Source organism: Gymnoscopelus microlampas, assembly GCF_963454915.1.
Source record: "Gymnoscopelus microlampas genome assembly, chromosome: 8".
In the NCBI taxonomy this organism is placed as follows: Eukaryota; Metazoa; Chordata; class Actinopteri; order Myctophiformes; family Myctophidae; genus Gymnoscopelus; species Gymnoscopelus microlampas.
This window is the reverse complement of record NC_139945.1, coordinates 19,256,918-19,266,015: the sequence shown is the minus strand read 5'-3', so window position 1 is coordinate 19,266,015 and position 9,098 is coordinate 19,256,918. Positions and strand designations below refer to the sequence as shown.

At 42.3% G+C, this 9,098-nt stretch overlaps 1 long non-coding RNA gene across 1 annotated transcript; it reads left to right on the top strand.

Annotated features, from left to right (window-relative positions):
* The first annotated feature begins 4,442 nt into the window (after positions 1–4,442).
* On the top strand, positions 4,443–8,501 carry LOC311050322. Its single transcript, XR_014601285.1, has 3 exons — positions 4,443–4,511; positions 6,590–6,701; positions 8,242–8,501. It is a non-coding gene; the product is annotated as an uncharacterized lncRNA (long non-coding RNA).
* Positions 8,502–9,098: the final 597 nt, after the last annotated feature.

Here is a 9,098-nt window from a genome sequence, read left to right as displayed (position 1 = left end):
GAAGGTGCCCAAAAAGTGTATTATACAGAGAAGGTGGGATCTTGAGAGGCTTCCCACCTCCGAGAATAGACTTTCAACAACACAAAATAGCCTTTGTTTCGATGAGAGTAGCGAAGTGGTTTTGTTTATTTTTTACTACAGTTGGAGCCCTCGCAGGGCAGTGGAATTCCTTGTCTATGAGCAGAGACGAGCACACAGAGACAAACATTGTACTTTTATCTACTATTATTTGACAACTTTAGTTACTTTGTTGATTTTGATTGTTATTACAAACACACATTACCCACTTCAGCCCTATATATACATGTCAGCCATTTGAAAATAGCAGATCTACAAGCTCACAATGCGTCGCAATGTGACGCATTGTGCAGCAGTAGAAAAGAGATGTAAAAACTGTGCAACTACATAAATGTGTATCTAATGACATTGTAAATACCATCATTGAGCGTTAAAAGTCTTTACTCTTACTGTAGACAGATTGCCTGCTGCCAACCCTAAAAATGTATTATAGTAAACAGAAAGAGAACTGAGGCCCCATCAGAGCCGACGTTGACCAGAAAGAGAATCAAATCCTACTTTTATGTTGGTCCACTTGAAGAGAACTCAGTTTGATTTGTTATTAAGCAACAGTTGACATACAGTCAGTAAGTCACTACCCTCAAGGGAGGGAGAGAGAGCTTGGTACATCATTATAGAGAGAAAGGGGCCCTGTGACCTGACCTTATCTTTCCAACCTTATCTTTTCTTTCCTGGAATATCTTTTTCTTTCCTGGAATTCAATCTGGAATTTAAATATTCTAGTAGACCGGGAGCCAGGCCCAGCCCTCAGAATGTTTTCTGCTAAAAAAAAATCACTATGATTTCCTGTTAGCATATACCTTGGGCCATCACAAGTTCATACTGACCACCCCCAACTCAGGGCCGTTTGGTCTCAGGGGCCCCAAAACCCCCTTTTTTTGGGCGAAATTATGTTAATGGCAATATTAATTTACTAAAATTACATAAATTGTCTACACATATGAAATTCGGCATGGAGTATCCTGACACATAGGGGTAAGTAGCAAAATAGGATTCTGGTGCTTGCTACCATTGTACTTTTAAATATGACCACAACATCCTCAGAAAAAAAATATATATATACTATCCGCTTGACAAATAACAACAAAGATGATTATTTCCCAACACTTTATGGTGAATATCACTGCCTCACTTGTATATAGAAAAATTCCCATGTCCCTAAGCTTCAAATTTGAGCCCAAGATGACCGTTGTATCTTGAACATTACTCTTTCTGTAGCCAGAATTCTGCATTATAGACCATCTATAGACCATTGGTCCAGTGGTCTACAGAGCCTGGGGGGCCCCAGGCTCTGGTCTACAGATGCACTACAGTGGTCTACAGATGCAGTACAGTGGTCTTACGATGTAGTAAAATGGTCTATAGATTCAGTACAGTGGTCTAGATACAGTACAGTGGTCTCTAGATGCAGTACAGTGGTCTATAGATGCAGTACAATGGTCTATATATGCAGTACAGTGGTCTACAGAGGCACTAGAGTAGTCTACAGATGCACTAGAGTAGTCTACAGATGCACTACAGTGGTCTACAGATGCACTAGAGTGGTCTATAGATACAGTAGTTAGTCTCTAGATGCAGTACAGTGGTCTTAAGATGTAGTAAAATGGTCTCTAGATGCAGTACAGTGGTCTTAATATGCAGTACAATGGTTTATAGATTCAGTAGAGTGGGATATAGATGCAGTACAGTGGTCTAGATGCAATACAGTCATGGTCTCATACAGCTGAAGTACAGTGGTCTCATATAGCAATATATGCAGTACAGTGGTCTATATACAGTACAGTGGTCTCTAGATGCAGTACAGTGGTACTGGTATCATACAGCAATAGATAAAGTACAGTGGTCTCATACAGCTATAGATGCAGTACAGTGGTATCATACAGCAATAGATAAAGTACAGGGGTCTCATACAGCTATAGATACAGTAAAGTGGTCTCCTTTTTACAATAGGCGGAAATTACATATTTGTATACTGCATGGAAAAAACTGCATGGTTCTTACCCAAAACTGCATGAGATTGGCATACATTTGCCATGTCTGTACAGGGGAGGCTGTAGGTATCCATGTAACCCATTTCCATTCACATATATTGAGGTGACAGCTCAAGGGACCATTTGGAAAATGTTGATGGTTGATGGTTTTCCCCTCGCCAAAATGTTGTCTAACTTTGAATCATTAGGTATTTAGCCCCCTTCCCGACAAGGTAGCATGACAAGGTTGGTCCCATTGAAAATCTAATGGTATCTCTATCTTTGGGCTACGTCTAAATTTGAGCGCGCCATAGTGTCCGAAAGACAGCCTCGCCGGCGTTCCAGCCAGCAATCCCGCAGGTCTCATAGGGGTAATAAAACATTGAAAAAAAACACACTTTGGACCACTTATTTTCTTGGGATCATCAAAATCCCTATATTAGGGGTCCTAAGGATGCCAAAAAATCCAAACTAGAAAAGAAAATAAACAGTCGCGTGTGGACCAGTATAATGCAGAATGTTGGCTACAGAAAGAGTAATGTTCAAGATACAAAGGTCATCTTGGGCTCAAATTGAAGCTTAGGGACATGGGAAGTTTTCTATATACAAGTGAGGCAGTGATATTCACCATAAAGTGCTGGGAAATAATCATCTTTGTTGTTATTTGTCAAGCGGACAGTATTTTCTTTTGTTTTTCTGGGGATGTTGTGGTCATATTTAAAAGTACAGCAAGCACCAGAATCCTATTTTGCTACTTACCCCTATGTGTCAGGATACTCCATGCCGAATTTCATATGTGTAAGACAATTTATGTAATTTTAGTAAATTAATATTGCCATTAACATAATTTCGCCCCAAAAAAAGGGGTTTTGGGGCCCCTGAGACCAAACGGCCCTGAGTTGGGGGTGGTCAGTATGAACTTGTGATGGCCCAAGGTATATGCTAATAGGAAATCATAGTGATTTTTTTTTAGCAGAAAACATTCTGAGGGCTGGGCCTGGCTCCCGGTCTACTAGAATATTTAAAGGCGTGCCAGATTGAATTCCAAGAAAGAAAAGATAAGGTTGGAAAGATAAGGTCAGGTCACAGGGCCCCTTTCTCTCTATAATGATGTACCAAGCTCTCTCTCCCTCCCTTGAGGGTAGTGACTTACTGACTGTATGTCAACTGTTGCGTAAGTGGACCAACATAAAAGGAGGATTTGATTCTCTTTCTGGTCAACGTCGGCTCTGATGGGGCCTCAGTCCTCTTTCTGTTTACTATAATACATTTTTAGGGTTGGCAGCAGGCAATCTGTCTACAGTAAGAGTAAAGACTTTTAACGCTCAATGATGGTATTTACAATGTCATTAGATACACATTTATGTAGTTGCACAGTTTTTACATCTCTTTTCTACTGCTGCACAATGCGTCACATTGCGACGCATTGTGAGCTTGTAGATCTGCTATTTTCAAATGGCTGACATGTATATATAGGGCTGAAGTGGGTAATGTGTGTTTGTAATAACAATCAAAATCAACAAAGTAACTAAAGTTGTCAAATAATAGTAGATAAAAGTACAATGTTTGTCTCTGTGTTTGTGTAGTGGAGTAGAAGTAAAACTGAAAATTGGAAATACTCCAGTAAGTGAAAAGTACCTCAAACTTGTACGCAAGTACAGTACTTGAGTAAATGTACTTGGTTACTTTACACCACTGACTATAGTTACAGACAAGAGAAACCCAAGAGAACTGTGATAGCCTACATCATCCTGCCTTGTGATTACCGAACATACATTTCATATGTGTAAGACAATTTATGTAATTTTAGTAAATTAATATTGCCATTAACATAATTTCGCCCCAAAAAAGGGGGTTTTGGGGCCCCTGAGACCAAACGGCCCCGAGTTGGGGGTGGTCAGTATGAACTTGTGATGGCCACAGGTATATGCTAACAGGAAATCATAGTGACATTTTTTTAGCAGAAAACATTCTGAGGGCTGGGCCTGGCTCCCGGTCTATAGCTTCTGGGGACTCGTCCTCCTTTTTGCGACAATGGCGGCTCGAGTTACGGCCAAAAAAAGAAACTACTCTGAGGTAGAAATTGATGTACTTACTACTGAGGTTGAAAAGAACCGTCAAGTTTTGTTTGGAAGCCTTAAAAGTGGTATAAAAAAACACTCTAAAAAATAGGGTGTGGAACAAAATAACCGAAAATGTCAACAGCGTGGCATTGGACCATAGGACACCAGCAGAGGTTTGATATTCTATTTCAATATAGATGTTAACATTAAATAAATAAATACATGCCATGCCATATCCTATAGCCTACAATATTTATATAATAATCCAAATTAATAATATAAAAGCGCTAATTTGGTCTATACCGTTCAGTTCAAGAAGAAATGGAGCGATTTAAAAATGAATACGAAAAAGCGGGTGGCAGCGCTAAGGAAGAGTCAGCTGCTAACCGGTGGTGGTCAAGTAAGTTGATATGACATTGTTTACTTGAGACAAAGCAACAGGTTTATTAAACGCTATTCTTATTTTTCTTAAATTATTTGTAACTGTAATTGTATTCTTGCTCTGTAAAGCACTTTGAGCTGCATGTCATGAAAGCTGCTATACAAATAAAGTTTATTATTATTATTATTATTATTATTATTACTAGACCATACCCGGTGAAGGGCGCAGGCGAAAGTAGTTGCAAAGTTGGGGTTAATGCACGTCCTGTCGCGCGGTTTCTCCCCCGCGCGCGCCCCATCGTGGCGCCCCCCTATTTTGGGGTACCAAAAGCGTGGGACAAAAAATTCCAAAAGTGAAAAAGAAAAAGATTCAACATTTCTTTTTTATTTTCCTGGGTGTCCCTGGACCCCCTGGGGGCCCGCGCACCCCTGTGGAACATGGCGGACCCCTTCGGCTGTTTGTTTTAATATTATAGGAGGGTGTTGTGATGTATTTCATATAAATGTAATTTCAGTAATGCATTGAAGCTGGTATTGAGGCGGTACTAAAAGAGGCGGTACTAAAAGAGTATTTGTAGTAGTAGTTAAGTAAGTATTGTTACTCAATGTATTTACTTGAAAGTGTTTTTAATGACTTTATTAGCTTTAAAGTTTTTTTTACAGATTTTTAAGTATTTTTACTGTTTTTATCAACTTTTAGGTATTTGTAGTGTTTTTATCAACTTTTAGGTATTTGTAGTGTTTTCATCAATCTTTAAGTATTTTTACTCTTTTTTTTCAACTTTTCAGTACTTTTAAGTATTTTTTACTCATGTTGAGTACTCTGAAGTATTTTTGCTCAAGGTATTTGAGTATTCTCTCCGTCCCTCTCTCTCTCTCTCTCCCCATCTCCCTATTTTCACAACGCATCGCGACGCATTGAGAGCTTGTAGATGGGCTATTTTCAATTGATTGCAACCTTTATTGTGAAGGAACGACCGGAAGTGCTAAGCTATTCAATTGCGTGTGACATAACACTGTGAGTTGCTACATCGTGACATTGTGTCACAGAAACCCACCAAAGTCCCCAAAATAACACTGTTCAACGGGCTAATTAGTTAGCATTGATGACATTGACCACACTAACGTTCATACAGGTTGTTGATAAGATGTTTAACGTAGCCGTTTGAGTGACGACAGCTGCGTTGTGTAACATTAACGTTAGCCGCATGCTAACGCTACCCGTGGCTTAGCTCCACACTGACGGCCCATTATAGGCAGCTGTTGGCTTAAACCCAACTAACGGCAACACAGTATTGGACAGAAGCATTCACATACATGCTTTAGACAGTATTAGCAACAACCGGTAGTTTGTTTACATGGCGCGGGACGTCGCGGGTGGCAGCGCGCCGACATCCGTCGGGCGGCGCGGCGATGTTGGGGTAAAGGCCCCACTCCCAGGCGAGGCTTATGCTTGCGCTAGGCCGCGACTTCCGCGGGGCCGCTGCCTCGTCTCCTTCGTGTCTTGTGACATTTGTAATGGACAGAAATGTAAGTTGGGCTTGTTTGTGTGAGAATATTACCACATTGGTTCGAAATGTGTGCTTATTTCAGCGTTTAGGAGGTAACTGTGCGTGAGCTGTGTGAAGCGAGCGAGCTGCTGATTTCAATGGCGGCCGCGGCGTGTGGAATTGTAGACAGTCAGAGAGTGGGCGGGGTCTCGGTGTTGCCATGTCGGCGTACTGTAAGCGCTGTAGGGCCAATGTTGGTGGTATAGGGTTCGTTTGGTTTGGCCTCGTTTTCATAGACCTCGTTGCTTGGAATTGTAGACAGTCAGAGAGTGGGCGGGGTCTCGGTGTTGCCATGTCGGCGTACTGTAAGCGCTGTAGGGCCAATGTTGGTGGTATAGGGTTCGTTTGGTTTGGCCTCGTTTTCATAGACCTCGTTGCTTGTTTCTCTCGCGAAACCTGGCAACACGACACATGCGCAGTTTGATCGGAGACCCAGGACCCCATCCACCCACCGTCAGGTTACTAGAATTATAGTAGGATTACCATTATTATAGCCTATATACATATATAGATCGGGAGCTTATTTCCATTCTGATCCTCTGACCAGACTGATCCGGAGTTAAAACTCAGTGAGGTGGAGGAGAGGATCGCCTCCCTCATGGGACCTGAGACGACGTAGGGCCTGGACGTGCCAGGGGGTGACACTGCCGACGGTGGTGGTAAGTTCATAGCCTATGATTGTAGCGGACCCAGCTGGACAGTAAGAGGTTTGGAGTCTTGACTGATGAGTTTAATAATTTTATTCGGAACCCAACGTAGAAACTATGAAGAAAAACATAAAATACATAACAAATCAATAATTCCATAAAGCAAATTGCACCATGTCATTTCACAACTCATACCCTAACGCTATCAACAATACATAAACCACCTTAGAAGAATACATTAACCATATCCATATTATTCGCTGGGCTCATTTAAAAGAGCCTTAAAAAATCACTTTTCAGGAGGCCAAAAGAGGAGGTAGTACCATTTTCCCGTTAGACAGCCGACCCCCCCCCCCCTGTTCTTGTACATATCTTTCCCCCCTTTTTTTATTCCATTGGCTGTACATAGTGTTGTATATGTGTATGTATATATGTATATGTGTATATATATATGTATGTATATATATATATATATATGTGTATGTGTGTATGTATGTATATATGTATATGTGTATATATGTATATATGTATATGTATATGTATGTGTATGTATGTATATGTATATATATATATATATATATATATAATTTTTTGCTGTTTTTTTTATTATTTTTTTTATTTCTTTGTGTAATGATATTTGAACTGTGGTGCCACTATATATGTCTATGAATTGAATACCAAGGCCCTCATTGGAAACAAGTCCGCAAGGACTTTTATGAACGGACCTGTTAGACAAAGTATTTTAAATGTAAATGTGTTGTTTTACATTCTTTTGCCTAATAAAATATTCAATCAAAAAAAAAAAAATCCAACAATAAGATCACTGATAACAATAAAACAAATATCGCTCAACAGTGACAATACAAAATGACAAACAATAAAAATGATCACCTTTTCCCCCTTCCAGCAAGGTGCTAAGTGGCATGTGCGTTGCTCAGTTTGTTCCAAGGTTTTCCTTGGCCGTCCGTCCTTCCTTAAGCCTTCCTGGCAAACATGTCCTGTACAGTCCTTTTTGCTCCTCTACTACCAAGGCAGTTTTATGTTTGCTGCCAAGCACCTTCAGCCCTAGACTGAGGATCAGCACCAGGTGAACTTCATTACCTTAATCAGTGCACAATTGAGGCTGACAAGTTCCTGTAGGCAGGAAGCCCTTCAATTTATGTCTCAAAGGACCTGACAATTGGGCAGGAAACTTCCAAAATAAAAGCCTAGAAAAAATACCACTACGGGTCCGTTACAATGCTGATACCAGCATAGCTTATCATTGGACCCTATATATATAAATGAGTACACCATTCACACATTTACATTTGTTGTTTTTTTATTCATTGTAGAATAATTTGATGATGATGATGATGATGATGATAATAATGATGATGACAACGACCAGCGCCTTACGGCTGATCGGGTCTTTAAAGACAGAAATGACCTCTTGGCAGAGGATGATGCATGGCTGATGAGTCGGTTCCGTCTACCAAGGCATGTTTTAATCGAACTCTGTGCCCGATTATAGATCCTCTGCTAAGGAGGGATAAACAATTTGTGATTTCAGAGCCTGCATGTTCCAGCGGCACCCAAACTCGCCAAAGCTGTGGTGGCGCAACGGGGGCAGCCATAGTGGTGGAGGAGGAACCAGCTGGCAGCAGTGGAGCGGGAGGGGGTGCACGCGGTGGGAGAGCGCGCGCGTCCTCCCTCCCCACTGCTGCAGCAGTGGCACCAGCCAGCAGTGGAGGGGGGGCACGCGGTGAGAGAGTGGGCCCGTCCTCCACTGCACCAGCAGCAGCAGCAGCAGCAGTAGTAGTGGAACCGGTCAGCAGTGGAGAGGAAGGACGGGCGCGCGGTGAGAGAGTGCGCCCGTCCTCCCTCCCCACTGCTGCAGCAGCAGCGGCGGCACCAGCCAGCAGTGGAGGGGGGGCACGCGGTGAGAGAGCGGGCCCGTCCTCTGTCCCTGCTGCCGAACGGGCCCAGGTCGTGACAGCTGCGGTCCTGGAACGACAGGACGGCATCATACAAGCATTAAGGGACATCAACCAATCCATCAAAAATCTGCAGGAGAGTGTCGATCGAGTCTGCAGCGTGCTGCAGACTCGATCTACACAGCCTGATGATTCCCAGCGGTGAATAAAAACACAATTGTGAGTGAAACTTGTGCAAAGCGTCTTAAGCATGCATAGAGGTACGACAATAAATTGAAAAACGTTTTGTATCATTTTTGTCTCCGCCAGGCCGAAAGGCATGGCGAGAGAGTATGTTTTGCCCCCTGTCCGTCCGTCCGTCCGTCCGTCCTTCTGTCTGCGAGCAGCTAATCTCCGCCACCGTTGGCCCAGTCGCTGTGAAACTGCACACACACACTCCCTGGATGGCATAGCAGAACCTCTTTCCCACATTTTTCAGATCAGCCTGTCATAG